This window comes from Tinamus guttatus, unplaced genomic scaffold (genome assembly GCF_059628265.1).
Source record: "Tinamus guttatus ecotype Peru unplaced genomic scaffold, ASM5962826v1 Tinamus_guttatus_pri_ptg000119l, whole genome shotgun sequence".
NCBI lineage: Eukaryota > Metazoa > Chordata > Aves > Tinamiformes > Tinamidae > Tinamus > Tinamus guttatus.
Genome location: NW_028288653.1, coordinates 256,400 through 271,634, shown reverse-complemented (window position 1 = coordinate 271,634; position 15,235 = coordinate 256,400).

Genomic DNA, 15,235 nt, shown 5'->3' with positions numbered 1-15,235 from the left:
AAACACCTTATTGGCTATTTTCAGGATGCAACTTATTTCTGTTAATCAAGAGAAGCTTTGCTAAGGCATCATCTAGCTTTACAAAAAGACTGAGGTAGCAGCACAGAGACTAGCTCAGAGATCAGTGTGTCTACCCACCAAAATTATGGCAGAAACACTCTGTACATTATAAGAATTTTACAGATTATATTTTCTATTGCTCTATGATATCTTAATTTTTTAATTTTTATAGTTGGCAATAGCAGGTGACTTGCCAGCAAACCAGTGAAGAATATATGCAATTATCACTTCATTACTTCTGACTTCAGACTTCTTCCTGCAAACTCACTTTGCACGAATGATACTTAACATCATTATTTCTTAAGGGAGAAAATAATTCTCCCTCCCAAAGTAACAAACCCGAGTAGTCCATTTTAAGTCACGATGGTCCTGCCCAAATTTAAAAGGCATCAATTGTTTGACTCGGGACAGCAAAAATAGAGAAAGATGCAAGAATTCAGTTCACTTATTTCAGTTTACCTAAGGTACAAAGCCTTTAAATGCTACTACACATCCAATATTTACATTGTAAAAATGCCTCTGACACACAATGAAGACGAGTGACCAGTCATGCCAATACTGTAGGGTAACCCATGAATGCGTGAGACGCTGATGAAGGCGCACCTGGGCTAAGCTGCAGTTTAGGGCAGAAATTCACTAAAGCATATGATGCTAACTCTAAAGTCAACCATTAACATTCTTAACTCCAAGGAACTGCAAGGACAGTTTACATGCTTGGAGACACCCAGATGAGGTTGACTAATGAGACTCGATACCTTGTTACTAAAAATTAAAAAAGGAAAAAAAAATAATTAAGGGGGAGCTGGGAGAGTGGGCAGGAGATATCCTTTCAGTGGGAGAGCCTAATGAGCTGAACGTTCACATGGAATTAGTTTCTTAAAGATCCAAGTTTATCCGGCATCAGGCCACATCCTGCAAGTCAAGTCCTATACCTGTCTTCTGCAGAGAAGCAGGAAGGAGGTATCAGTAGATATCCTGCTGAACTGACATTTTTCAGTCTTCAGCTAATTTCCAGATTTAGTCTCTGGGTATGGAACCATAAAGACCCTTTCTGGCTGAACATTTCATCTAATCACTGTTTATAAATGTTTTGGTGCAAACTGAAGTGCAACTAATAACTAGTCAGTGAGATGGAAACAAAATAAACTAATCTTACAAGAAAATTTTAAGAGCTCAAAAGTACTAGTTCTAAGCATTAGTGATTTATTGAACAAATATTGTCAGAAACCAGTAGGGCTATTTCGGACTCATGTTGATAGAAATGAAAGGATAATTTAATTCTTTAGTAAATAGCTGTTCAAATATTAATAGGATTTAATCAGATTATCTATACTTTTGAAGCTCAGTAAACATATACTAAATGGAATTATATGAGAAGTCCATAGCTGAGCCAAAAATTCAAGGCATCCTAGATGCATACTGTACAAGAATAAAAAGATTTATATTATTTTCTGTTTATTTGACCATCTATTTCCTCCACCTCCAGTTTATGTTTGGGTTTTTCACTAAACCTGCACCATGATAAGCTTTGAAGATGAATCAAAAAAACAAATTTAAATTCCATAAATCTTTGACTTAGATTTTATGATTGGTATTTAAATTTGTCAAGAAAAAAATACACAGTAAAAATCCTGCCTCCCTCCTTTTTGGGGGGAGAAACAATCTTGACTTGGCAGAGAGACATACCAAGATGGACTTACTTTTCACTAGAACACTACCATAAACAACATTCGGGCAGCAGTTGCTGTTAATACCACTACTTAAAATGATGGTACCAATTAAGACAAATAAAAATATCCTTGAGATCTACCTAGCCCATAAAATGCAACTAGGAAGTGACCAACACAAGATTCTTATCATTCCCCTGTGACCTGCTTAAGTTGAAGCCTAAAAATCACCTCCCTTTGCAACACAGAAACTGACAGTAAAACATCAATTGGTAAAAGCAGCTGAATTAGCTTCATGTTACACCTGCCTATTCAGGCAGTTGTCCATCCTGGGCAATTATACTGGATGCTCTTTTAAGCACAATTTCTGAACACAAAACAAAAGTGTCCCCACATTCCTTCATGCACTGACAGAATGGAATCCGTATCAGTGGAATTGTTTGAGGACCATATCGGTTGGGTTCATCAACGAGAGGCTTAGCGGTCCGTCATTAAAAATAAGTTTCAAATGAAGAATGTTCATGAACTATGCCTTTAGCACAACCACTAAAGGCTTTCATCAGTTCTCTATGATTAAGTAAAATTATTACAAAACTCAAGTGCTTTAAAGAGGAAAGAGGGATTCGAGTCCACCATTTCTACAAAGTGGAGGAAACTTCCAGGTAAGACTCTGTCCAATTGGTAGCCAAGTCAATGTTAAAATCCTCTGTTTCACAATTACTCAGTTGATTCCCTTTCAGCTAAAAGCAAGAAAAGTACAGATATAGCTATTGTACCCAGCCTGCTGTTTAATTCAAAAGGATAGCATAAGTTTTAAAGATATCTGTGGAAAACTTTGAAACAGGATTAAAGCATGGGTGGTTGTTATTTTTCAGTGCTGAAGCTCATGGAAAGTAAGAAATTACCTTATGTCAGACTGACTTGTTACCAATAATTTAAAAATTTGACTTAAGTTTATTCAGTCTACTTTCTCTCTCCCTCCCTAAACACAAAATACTCTGAATTCTCTAGTATAGACTGCTGAATCCATTAATAAGTAAGCAGTCACTTATTAACCAGGAAGTTAGGAAATCACAATAAATAATTTATTGGACAAATATAAACAATCTCATCCAACTTCCATAAAAATATACAAGTAGATAGATATTTCTAAGTGTATCCTATTATTCAAAATATTAATCATAGTTTAAAAAAAATCAAAAAGGAATTAGGTCTATTTCCTGATTGGAAAGAGTAACCTGCATGCATTAACATTTGGGATATGACAGCCTGTGGTGATCAGTTAAAAGTTTCAGCTCCATGAATAAATAAGTGCACACAAGCTTCCCGTGTAAGCAAGGAATCAGATAAACACAAAAATCTCTTTCAAAGTCTGCTCAGACAGCAAGTGGGAGACAAAACTTCATCATGCCCACGCATTTAAAGACTAAAGAATATTCTTACATGGTACTTACTTGTGTATAGACCCATACCTTTCAATATCTCTATTACCTGTGTGTATGAATGTATGAGAAAACATGCCCTTTTTTTTGTCTGGCATGTTTTGATCTCATATAGGGAGATTATGACCAATGAAAAACCAATAGTCCAGGAACTTGCTGTAAAGCTATTTCTGCTTTTGCACTGTAGTTCTTCAGCATTCCATCTCCTCTGTAATTCCCTGTGGTTTAATCCTTTTTTATTTCCTTCTTCCTCCAAAAATACCCTCCCAAGCTACCAACAGTTGCCAAAGGCCAATTGTGCTGAAAATACAGGCTATTACTCTCAGAGGAGAGAGCAAAAGGAGTTGTTTTATCTAACATTGCTAAATTAGCCACGTTTTTCCAATGTGTTTGACAGATTTCATTCTCAGTACACAACACTGTACCTCACTCACATAAAGTCTCCAAGAGGGTAAAAATAGCAGCCAAGAGTAAGTTCAGGTCCCTTGGGCTCGTTTTTCATTCCTGTTATGAAAGTGTCTAGATGAATTTAATAGAAGAAACAACTAGTTTCCAAAGAATTTACTCCACAAACAAGCTAATAGCCAAGAGTAATAGCTTTTAATTGGAGAAAATTACACACAACTTTATTGGAGCATTTGAAAACTACTGTGGCATTTGAAAACTACTTTAGAATTTAATAAAATTCTAGATGTTACATTTTATGATGCTTTTCCATAAGAATCTAATCACAGTTGCCAAAATCTATACATTCCTTCACATAACAGAAGCACTGTGTCCTTCAGAGTTTTCACATTGCAGATTGAAATGGAGGCACCCCTTAGCATCTAAATATTGACACAAGGGACCTACAAAACTGTCAACACCCTATTAATGTTTTAATGATCAGAAGTACATAAAAAAGAAAAGACACGACAGAACTAAAACCTCAGAGATGTGATTTTCAGAGGCAAAGGAGCATCATCCACTACCAAATGATACTGTCTTCTAATATCCAACTCCATTTTCATATCAAGAATTTTGATAATTCTTTTGCAAAAGGCAGACGACCACAAGGATGTTAGCTCCCTTCTTAAGACCGTTCCCCTTCAGAGCCATACTTGTTGTCTCACAAATCTTTCTTGAAAATACCTGTTGCAAATATCCAGATAAACTTTAAGATGGCCACACTGAAATAATAGTACTAGCCACTCACGGTTGTGTATTAAATTTCCAATATAATAGAATACAGTTTTTCAATAACAGGCACACTCCTTGCCCTAGGAATCTGCATATTCTAAATACTTAAAGTTTCTAAGTGCACCACAACATTCATTTATTTCTCATCTATCAAAATGACTACACTAGAGAAACATCACTCCATAGATAGAAACAGCTACTGAAGTCACTGTAAAAAGTTTTACTGACTTCAATATTGGAAAAAAACGGGTGCCTTAAGAAAAACAATTCTGTTGCTCAGCAAAGAGAATAAAGGGGTAATGCTATTGCTATCTCCTATAGTATTCATGAGAGAGAGTTTTACAGAAGCAACTTAGGAGGCCCTTTGTTGCCTATCATGTATTTCACGCAGGTCCAAAAGTCCTACATGAAGTCACTGGCAGCATTTTGCAAAGTGACAGTAGAATTGTTTCCAGAGAGGAGTTTAATGTGAACATATAGTTCAACATCAATGATATGCTAAATATACATCTTGTTATTTTGTAAGAACATCTACAAAGCTAGAGTCATTGGCTGGGAATGGAAACATTCATCTATACGGCTGTATTTGAACCAAAGCTCCCTGGTTCTCAATAGAAAGACGTTCTTCATTGAAACTCCATAACTGGACTCTTGCAGAATGAAGAACATTAATGGAGATGCTTCCTTAATTGATACTGCTAGACTTGATGAGTTGAAGTGCTACCCTTTCATTCTTAAGACAACCTTCTGAGACGTAAACAGAAGCATTATCTATATACACACAAATAAAAATATAAATATACACATAATTTGCTTTCTATATATGTAGGCATACACACTATATATATATAGTGTGTGTATATGCACTATACACAAATATACTGTGTGTATACATATATATTTTATATATGTGTGTGTATACACATATATAAAAAATGAACTTTTATTTGTTTCCTGAAGACATCTCTAAAAGCTTAAGCAAAGCTTCTATTAGGCAAATTGCTCATAACAGCTCAGAGTTTACGTGTGTCAACAGCTTCCATAATGGTGTTGCTGAAATATGAGTCAAGGTACTTGAAGAAAATTATTACAGGAACAATTTGATTTCAGGACAAGATGACAGTCAGGGAACAATCATATTCTATTCAAAACTATCTTGTTCAGAGAAACTGTTGAACACTCCCCACTATTTGATTCTATGTTATTGTAATGATTCCACTGATCAGGCAACTCCTCTAAAGAAGTAAGAATGTCCTTTTTTGAACTGCACTTTTCTGCACCTGATCACTCTCTGAGTTCTGTTTTTTTTTGGGTTTTTTTGTTTTTTTATTTTTTTATTTTTTTTTAATATCAAAGGTAGGTTTTTAAAAACCTGGTAAGGCTGTATGAATCTGTAACAATAGTCAGTGATTTGCAAGCCTTTCTACATATTCAATGATGCGGTTAGAGACAATGATAAGTTGTTCACTATGCACATCAGTGTTGACGTGATTACCTGATTCTGATGATGCTGAAGTGATTACCTGATTCTAACGTTGCTCCCCTAGTGAATACAGAAGAGTACGTGCAGTGGATGGGCATGACCCAGCTCTGCAATCAAGCATTTTCTTATTGTGGCTATCTAAAGCACTGTACTCAGAGGGTTCCGCCAGAGAGACTCAAAGCAGGGACAGCTACAGAGATTGGATTGCTCATGACTCGTTCAGAAGAGTTTTGAAAATCTCCAAGGATGGAGACTGCACAGTCTCTCTGGTCCGTATTCCAATGGAAACCATTTCACCTGGATTCCAGCTGAAATCCAGAGGAACTTTCACCTTCCTCAAGGTGAATTTTTTTTCTACCATATACGATTTTCCCTGTTGCAACTTGTGACTATTGCCCGAGAAGAATCTCGCTCCGTATTGCCCAAAATCTAAGTAAAGGAGTTATACATAGTAATACACTGGAAATCTTCCAAGAGTGATGATAATCTAACTGAACTGAGAGCTTTCTATTAAGCCAATAATGAAAGTCAAACATATGCATGAAAAAAAGACAAGAGATATTACCCAAATACCCTAAAATAAAAATTATTAGGAAATGAGGAAAGGCAGTAGAAACCATGTCCATCAATGCAACTTACGGGTTTAACTTATTCGTGAAGAAAAGAGAAGAAATCAGATAATTCCATATGTAATTATGTAAGTAGGCAGAAGTAAAATACTTGACATATTATGTATTTAAATCAAGAAAAGCACAGAACCACTGCTGGCTTATTTCTATGGCAGTCCCTGGAAAAGAATGAAACATGATCATTTTCACTAGGCAGTCTGTACTTTGGGGGAAGCAGAATTGCAAGTGTCATGTCCTGATAAATGACTTCTCTCCAGCTGAATATTTTGCTTTAATGTTATAGGACTTGCATAAAAGCCCTCCTCACTTACTATAAGACCTTGGAGAGAGCTCACAGTTTTCACAGCCAGCTTTCAGACATGAATCACAACTGCCTTCCTTGCTATAAATGCTGTCACCCATTCAAATATGCTGACTTTTTTCAGTCTTAAAAAATGTTATCTTCTTATAAAGACTAGATTTTTTATTTTAATAAAAAAGATTCATGTTGCAATAATGCCCTATGTGAAAAAGCAATATTTGAAATACATAATTCAAATACATTGAAGGTTGTCTCCTGCGGCTCCTACTTAAGTAGCTGACTGACTTTCTGTCCCTGACATCCAATAACCCTTTCAAGAGTTAGCAACCAAACACATTCATTATGTGCCATTGCAATAAGGTCTGTAATTAAAACTGGATTTTTTCTGCTGATTTTAAAATAAACAAATAAGAAAATCCATTCCTTGGTGTACCATTTCTGAGGAAAGAAAAAAAAAAACAAAAATCAGAAAAACCTCTCTAAATACCAATCTTAAATTATGCCAATTAAACACGCACTTTCTGTACCCTACAAAAATATAACTCAAGTTGGAACTCAAGGCAATTGCCAACACTGCTATGAAGAAAGACTCTTGAAGGAATACTTGCCACATGGGGAGATTATAAGGTTCATTAATTGAAAGAGAGGATTAGACTTTCTTGGACAGTACAGATGTAGAGGGGACTTAATTATTTAAGAGGTTATAAAAAGAACCCAATCTCTATTATATCCTATTTGGCTCCCTTTAAACTTGCCAGAAGGTATGACAAGAAAAAGATATTGAAAGTTATAGAGAGAAAGGTCCTAAACCACAAGGAAAAGACTGTTCTCCAGATTCACAGGTGAAAGGACCATGAGTAGCAGTGAAATAATGTGTATGCCTTTTGAGAAAAATTTCCTCCTAGAATCCTTCAAGAAGTAGAATTTTTGCCCTTGTATTATCAGTAGACAATACAATATCAACACAATGTAAATTCAAATCTACAGGAATTAGAAACTTAATAAAAATATATCATATATGCACATATCCCAAAGACTACCTTGTTTTCAGTAACAATAATCTACAAAACCCAAATCCATAAGTGGAAATATGGAGTATCCTATCCTAACTTCTTATATAAAATCTAGTAAAGAATTCTATAAGGTCTTTTCTCCCTCCCTGTTCCTGGTATTGTAATTCCCTTTCTTGACACCACAGTTTGCTCTGATGCCTTCACGGAGTTTCCATTATTTCATTTTCTGATTTTTTTTTCTAATCTCAGATTTAATTGTATACTTTAGTTGGTTTATCCACATTGCCACAACTTCATCCACCTTTGCCTCGCATCTGTCCTGTGCGGACAGCGTCCCTAGACCACCCTGCCACACACTGCAGCATCCTTTTTTCCCCCTTCATGTGCAGTTCCTAATTGGTTCCAACTCCCTCCAAACTCACCTCTCCTTTCCAGGTCAGGGTTTCTAACTCTTTATTCGCCCAAACCTTCCTGCCCCCAATTAACACTTCTTGCTATATTCTACTATACACTTACCACTGACTTAGGGGCCCCCATCTCATGAGAAACAATAAGATTAATAAACCTAAGCATCTAATATTGGGAAAATGAGACCTAAGCTCTTTGAAAACATTGTGCTAACTACACAGGCTAATCACACTATCGCAAGCAGTGTAACACTTACATTCCATGATTTGTAAGAGCTGCAAAGTGCAGCACAGACTATTAGAAACCTCTTGATCATCTTCCGTGTCTGCAAAAATAAATAAAAAAAATCTAGCCGTTTTTCTACAGAAGTTTATAGTCGTCACTTCAATCACTGTCTATTAAAAGTTGAAATCAGATCATTCTGAGCTAGTTGGTGCTACATGCAAAACCTTATAACCACCTGGCTACATTGCTGAAGAGCCATTTTTATAATATCCATACAGAGACAGAAAAACAAATTTAAACACCCAGGAGCTTTTTATCGACCAACACAGATATTACATTTCTAAGCAAGTTCTCATATATATATGCTCATGCATGAATCTGTGCCAATAGTCCTCAGAAAAGAGAAGATCTAAAATTTTCCTTGAGTTGTTTTCTGCCAGCTGGCTGGGTTAGCTAAGGACACCAGCCAACATATGAGGATTTTAATATTTCAGAGACCTGTCATTTCAAGGATAAACTTTTCATTGCAGTATTCTGAGAACCACAAATAAGCTAGGTCCTGATGCATCCAGCAGTCAGAGCAACAGCATTATTAAATCTGATCCCTGGATTGTACCTCAACTCCTCAGCCGCAGGATGGCCCTAATTCTTAAAAGGGCCTTAAGAACTCTCCCCATATATTTGTTTGCCTGCACAAACATGGGTAATTCTGGATTTAAGTGGGAGAAGTTCAAGAGAAGTCAAAGCTTAAATTTACTGCCACTACTTTTAAAGTATAATTAGGATGCAAGACAATCCACACATAGATCCTACTTTGCACATCTACACTGTAAAGACAGACCATGGGAACCCGGGGGCTGATTCAGACCACTCTAGTTCCTATAACACCACAACTGTACCCGTGTGGTGCAAAACGGCACACAAAGAAGCACTGCTCAGAAGTGCCAACATGGAAATGCAAATATGTAACTAGTTTATACCTCATACACTGCCGCACCGGTCCACGGGGACTTCTCTGCTTTCCCTCATATAATTTCAGGCATTTCTGTGCAACATTCACTTGCACAGTACAGGAAGAGGGAAAAATGCTAATATATAGGACACCAAAAGAATTAGCGCTAAATCTCTTAAATGAAGCAAAAGAGAAAGTCAAAACACAAATCACAAAGACTACCAACTGGCTAGACCAAGGCCATTTATTAAAAAGGCATCTACCTTTGGAACAGAGTAAATTGCAGAAAGGAAAGACTGTGGCTGAAACTCAGAATACTAACGGTATTGACCTCCTGTCAAGGGAGGTCAAGTTTTGGTTATTTGTTGAATTAACTTGAAATTTTTCTAAAGGCTTTCTTTTCCTCATTTTATCAGGTAGTTTTCTAAAAGCTTTCTGGGAATCCTTCAGAGAAAGAAAATTCATACCCACTGCAGTTACTATTTGCACTTTTCAGTAAAGATTTGCTTATGGTCCCTTGTGCTGAGCGCAATGTCTCACAATTAGAGACAAACTCAGCTGCCAGTTTTGATTAAAGGTTTTCCACAACATGGCACACTGGAGTCTTGACAAAAACAGTGTCTAACCATTATGGGGGCATCCTTGCAGCTGACATCTAAAGTAAAGCTCTAACCTCAGGCTATTTACATGAAATATATGAGACAGCAGCCTGATTTAGGGAAGATAACGCAAATATTTGAACCAACTTTGGCTCAATGCCAGAAATGGCAGATACACAGCTGTAGGTAACTGATCTTTTAGTTAAGGTCTCCTTCAGGGATTTGATCAAGGTTGCTCTGAAGCTGCCTTACAGGAAGCTGCATTTTTTTCTGAAGATACATGTGGGGTTTAATTCAGAGCCTACACATGTCAAGCCAACTAAAGCACTTCCTGTGACACGCTATTAGAAAGGAAGCATATCAAAAGCCTAGTCTTTCCTCGAGTTTCAAAACCTAAGTAAGGGCTACGAAGAACATAGTGAAGAAATTCCCAAGCTAGCAGATGCCCCCTACCAGTTACATAGCAAATACCTTCAATATTGAGGTAGGTCACAGCTTTAGTTTATGTCCTCCTCAAATGTGCTCAGCTGACCTAGTAAGTCTGGCTGTTATAGCAGCCTGTTTTGAAAGCTGTTGATCAATACCCCTGCAGAATAGTTTTCTAGGGGAAGGGGTGACAGATGCAAGTCAGAGTCACACCAATTGCAGGATTGAGCTGGTGCCCTGTTTCCCACATTCTGACATGTGCAGTAATTGCTGAAGTACTATACAGGAAAGAACAATGCCACCTCCAGCTCTGTCTTTTAATAAAAATGGCTCCCTCTGGTCAGTTATTTAGATGCAAACTGAGTGCATCTTCCAGATAGGGCAAATAGGAAGATGACTTGGCATTCTGAGGGCTCCAGGCACAGAACAACTCCTAAGTTGTTCCCTCTTCCCAAAATAGTGGTAATTGTGGCTGTGAATGATGGTATCTAGGAAATCTAAAAATAAATAAAAATTAGGCAACTACTGGCTATTGTATGCAAGACATTAGCTATGCAGAATCATGGTTTGTGCCACAGTAAAATCTGTGGCATCTCACTCTGCTCAGGGTACCTCCTCTCAGTGAACACACTCAGGGGGTAAAAAGAATATATCATTTTATTGAGGTTACTTCACGTGGTTTAGTCTAACGTTGTGGAAATTTCCCCTAATAGGGTCAGAAATCTGCTTACTGGCTACTTGCTCTCCTACTCCAAGGAGCGAATGGGTGCACAGGCTCAGCCTCAGCATGGTAGAGTAAGATAATGTTATCTACATCTTGTCACTGGTCAGCCCAAGCTGCACAGGTAGCTCTGAAAATCCTGGGATTGTTAGTGTCATACATCCAAAAATCCCTGGGTCTCTACCTCCCTGTGCAAAGATATGCACAGTTGCACAAGCACCTGGCAAGCATTTTTCAAGCATTTATTTTTGCAAATCCTATTTATAAAATTAAAGTTACAAAGACCACTTTTAAGCAGGTTAGAAATAGGCACTGGGTGGTAAGGAAGAAGGAATCCCCCAGTAATGCTGCACAACTGCTAATATTACAAAAGATTAGCAACAACGTGAGGCATTTCATTGCTTCTTCCTCTTACAAAGACACTTGTTACTCAGAGGAAATTAAAGAAAAATCCCACACTCTGCAGAGTTTGTTTAATATATCTGCCAACATCTAACGTCAGACACACCGCTCCCATTGATGGTGGCAAAATAAATCACTTAAAAGGCAGGAGTGGACCAGTGCCAGAGCCCCGATGATCTCTGGTATGGTGAAAGGATTTGGAGAGATTAAATACATTTGTAGGTTTTGCAGTCAGTTTGGATCTATAGATGAGAGCTTTCAGAACAAATGTAGCTAGTTGGAAATAGCATTGACACCCATCATTCAGGGAATAGAAAAGATCTAAGATTTAAAAAAAAAAAAAAAAAAAAAAGTGTGCCTTTAATTTTTTTTTTTAAACCAATTTGCATGGTCTAGCCTACCTCTTTTCTGAGCCTTTGGTACAGAGGTTTATCTAGTTTGTGTTATTTTTTGGAGTTGTGCAAAATAATCAAAACTGATAGATTTGTTGCATTGGTATCAGTGCTACTATTGTTTGGTCCTTCAGGTTCTCAACTCTGCTTAAACATTCAGACTCCCACAATCACTGGAGCTAGGCAGTTCAAGAGAGAGATAGGGAAGGGGACAGTGAGGAAGATTTTTATGTTGGTGTTGTTCTAAATTGGAAAATATTTCAAAAATCAATAACAGTGTCAGACTTGATCTTTTCCTTTACAAGTGTTACATTAACTGGCACAGCTGTTTTCTAAGCAAGTCTGTTGCGAGTTTTCTGTAGCATCTTGCAATGATTGTTTTAGAAAAGAAAATAGACTGTTCTAGCTTGCATGTTAGAAATGTCATTAATAAACAAACTTAATAACTAGGGGGAGGTTCTCTTTTTTTATTTTTAAAAAAGGAACAGTAACATACCACCCCCACCAAGTAAAGCAAGTTGAATTATTTCCAATCTGTTTAAAATCAGAAATAGAAACCAATGTCATTTTATTTATACAATAGCAATAGAGACAAAAACCCAGCCCTAAAATCTAGGAAATTGTCAGTAGGGTTTCATTTTATTTCATAAGAGAATGGTTTCCATATAGCACATTTCCTCTTCTTCCAGCTTTTTGCTCTCCTGCATCAAGACCATGTTCAATACATAGCTAACCCATACCAAGATGCCCATCAACAGTTCAGAGAATCAGCAAGAATATTTGGTAGACAGGAACATTTATTTACTATGATTTCATCTTTTCCCCAGGGCTGCTGAACATTCACATGTTTCTTCAGTAACTGCCTCAGGCCCCAAAAAACAGAGCCCACAGTCCTGTAGCCCACTTCCTTTCTTGTGGTAGGATGATTTTTGTCTTATGATTAGATAGGAAACCTTTTTTTTTTTTTCTTTTTTTTTTTTCTTCCCTTGGAGAAGCTATTAACATTCTTACAGGAACGTTTTATGCTGTTGCTTGGCCAAGTTCTAGTGCACGAGTCTACAAAATTTGGAGGTCAGTTAGCCAGAAACGTCCATTCCTGGTCCCCATCCACAGCTTGGCAGTCAACTATAGAAAATTCTTCTTACACCTTCATTGGGGTAGTTCTCTTTTCAGTAGCATGTCAAAGAACAGCAATGGTACATAGAAATATTAAGCCCAGAACTGCTTTAGCAGATCTAGAGGAGAGACATAAACATTGTCAAGTGCAGAACATAATGGAAGAAAACAACCAGGCACCAGTCTCAGCCTTCCTCCTAAATTGAATATAACTCATAACGCAGCATTCCTCCACTCTGACCCACACACCACCTTGACCTGCCCAGAGTACTTAGTTTTGCAGCTTATTTCAGATTTATGATACTATGTTCACAAATTAAGCTAATCTGATAGAAGATTTCAAAGAGATAGCAAAGAAATAGCAGAGATTAAAGCAGTGAAAAAGGTAAATAGCAAGGGAATGAGGTTCAGTGCCAGTAGACTTAAAGCTAAGTTGCAATAAAACTCCAGTTTGTGATCAGGGAGCAAGCAAATAGGAAGTATCCATACTAGCCTCACAACCCATTCTATAATTCGGTGATAAGGCATAATTCTTCTGCCATACAGTATATGCAACACTCAGGTTCCACCCAAAACCAAATCTGACACTTCCCAATTTTCAGGTATTTCACTTTATAACCTAGTTAATACTCCTTCATCACACTGTTTACTTACAGTGACATCGCCAGGTTGGTGGCACATTACTAAAAGCAGCTCAGCACACCTACATAAAGAAAACACTCATATACAGCGCTCCTTGCGGCAACCTTCTGTGAGCCCGTGTGTGTGATTTTAAATACATGAAATATTAACATGCTTTGCTCTTCCAGCACCTGCTGCCAACTGAACTATGTGCAGGGACATAGGACTTATCCTCTCAACAGTAAGTAATGTATGATGACAAGTCAGTAGTCTCCAGCCAGAGAAGGGAGGGAGGTGAACAAGAGGACGAGGAAGGACAATCACTTCAGCCAGAAAAATAAGCAGAGCAAGAAAAGGGGGGAAAAAAATGCAAAGTAAGAATTGAACTTTTTTGGAGCCCACCCCAAGAAGGTCTGTGTAAGTACTAGAATTACAACAACAAACAAAGGAAAATCTGAGAGTTAAACTTACAATCAGAATTCATAGACTCAAAGAAATAAGGCTAGAGGAGAACACCACAACTATCCCCTCTGACATAGCACAGACCACAGAACCTGCCTGAACATATTCCTGCTTGAATTCCTTATTGTATTTATCTTGCAATTAATAGTTTGAAAACTCAAGCCATGGGCTCTGCTCCTCTAAATTATATAACAGCTGTTGATCCATTAAAGGAGCAGCTGATTAAAAATTAAAAAATACAAAGGTTGAATATTAAAAGCATATAAATAAAAGTTTATAAAGATACAGTGTCTATTTCCACATATTCTTCCCCATTTTAGAGTAGATGTCTTATTTTAATTCCTAGCCTATGACAAAGACATATTTATTCTTTTCAAAATCATATATATTTAGTGTGAGTTATAAGTAATATATTCCTCACAAGGTTTTGAAAGTAACATTTGCTTTTCATTCCCATGGCTCACACTTGATTATACTGGCAGGAAGTCAAGACTCACAAAGCAGCCTCCTGTCTAATCAAAATTAATATACAGTAATAATTGGAAGGGCACTGGAACAAAACACTGAACGGTGCCAATAAAAAGCAAATATCACACTGAGTGCGGTGTGTATGTTGTAGAAAAGGCTAAGGGAGGCAGCTTTATTCTCCGTGTCACAGAAGCAGCCTTCTCTTCTGAACAGGAGCAAGAAGAATTGCTGTAACGCCCTCACTTCCCAGCTCACTGGCTCACACGAGAGGGTGGTGGGCAACAAGGGGCAAAAAAAGCAGAACTCAGCAGGTGCACATGTGAGGGGAGCTCCAGGGAGCAATGCTAAAATAATTTGCTACTGCTTTAAGCATTGTTTGGGCTGATTTCTGTGTCATGAAGTGTGCCAGAGCTGCATCTCTGCAATGAGAGCAGCTCCAGCTCCCAAGGAGGGAGGGCAGGGCCTAGTGGCTGCAGGGTCGCAGAGGGGCCCGTGGGCTTTCACGTGTCCCTGTTTCGAGGTGGTGACAGGAAGGGGGCAGCCAAAGCCAGTAACGCTGCCAGGGTGCAGCCACATCCATTTCAAAGGACTACAACCCACAGCCTCAGCTAGAACAGGAAACAATTCTTGCTGAAGAGTTGGGAAGTTGCCTCCCAGATCCCAACAGGC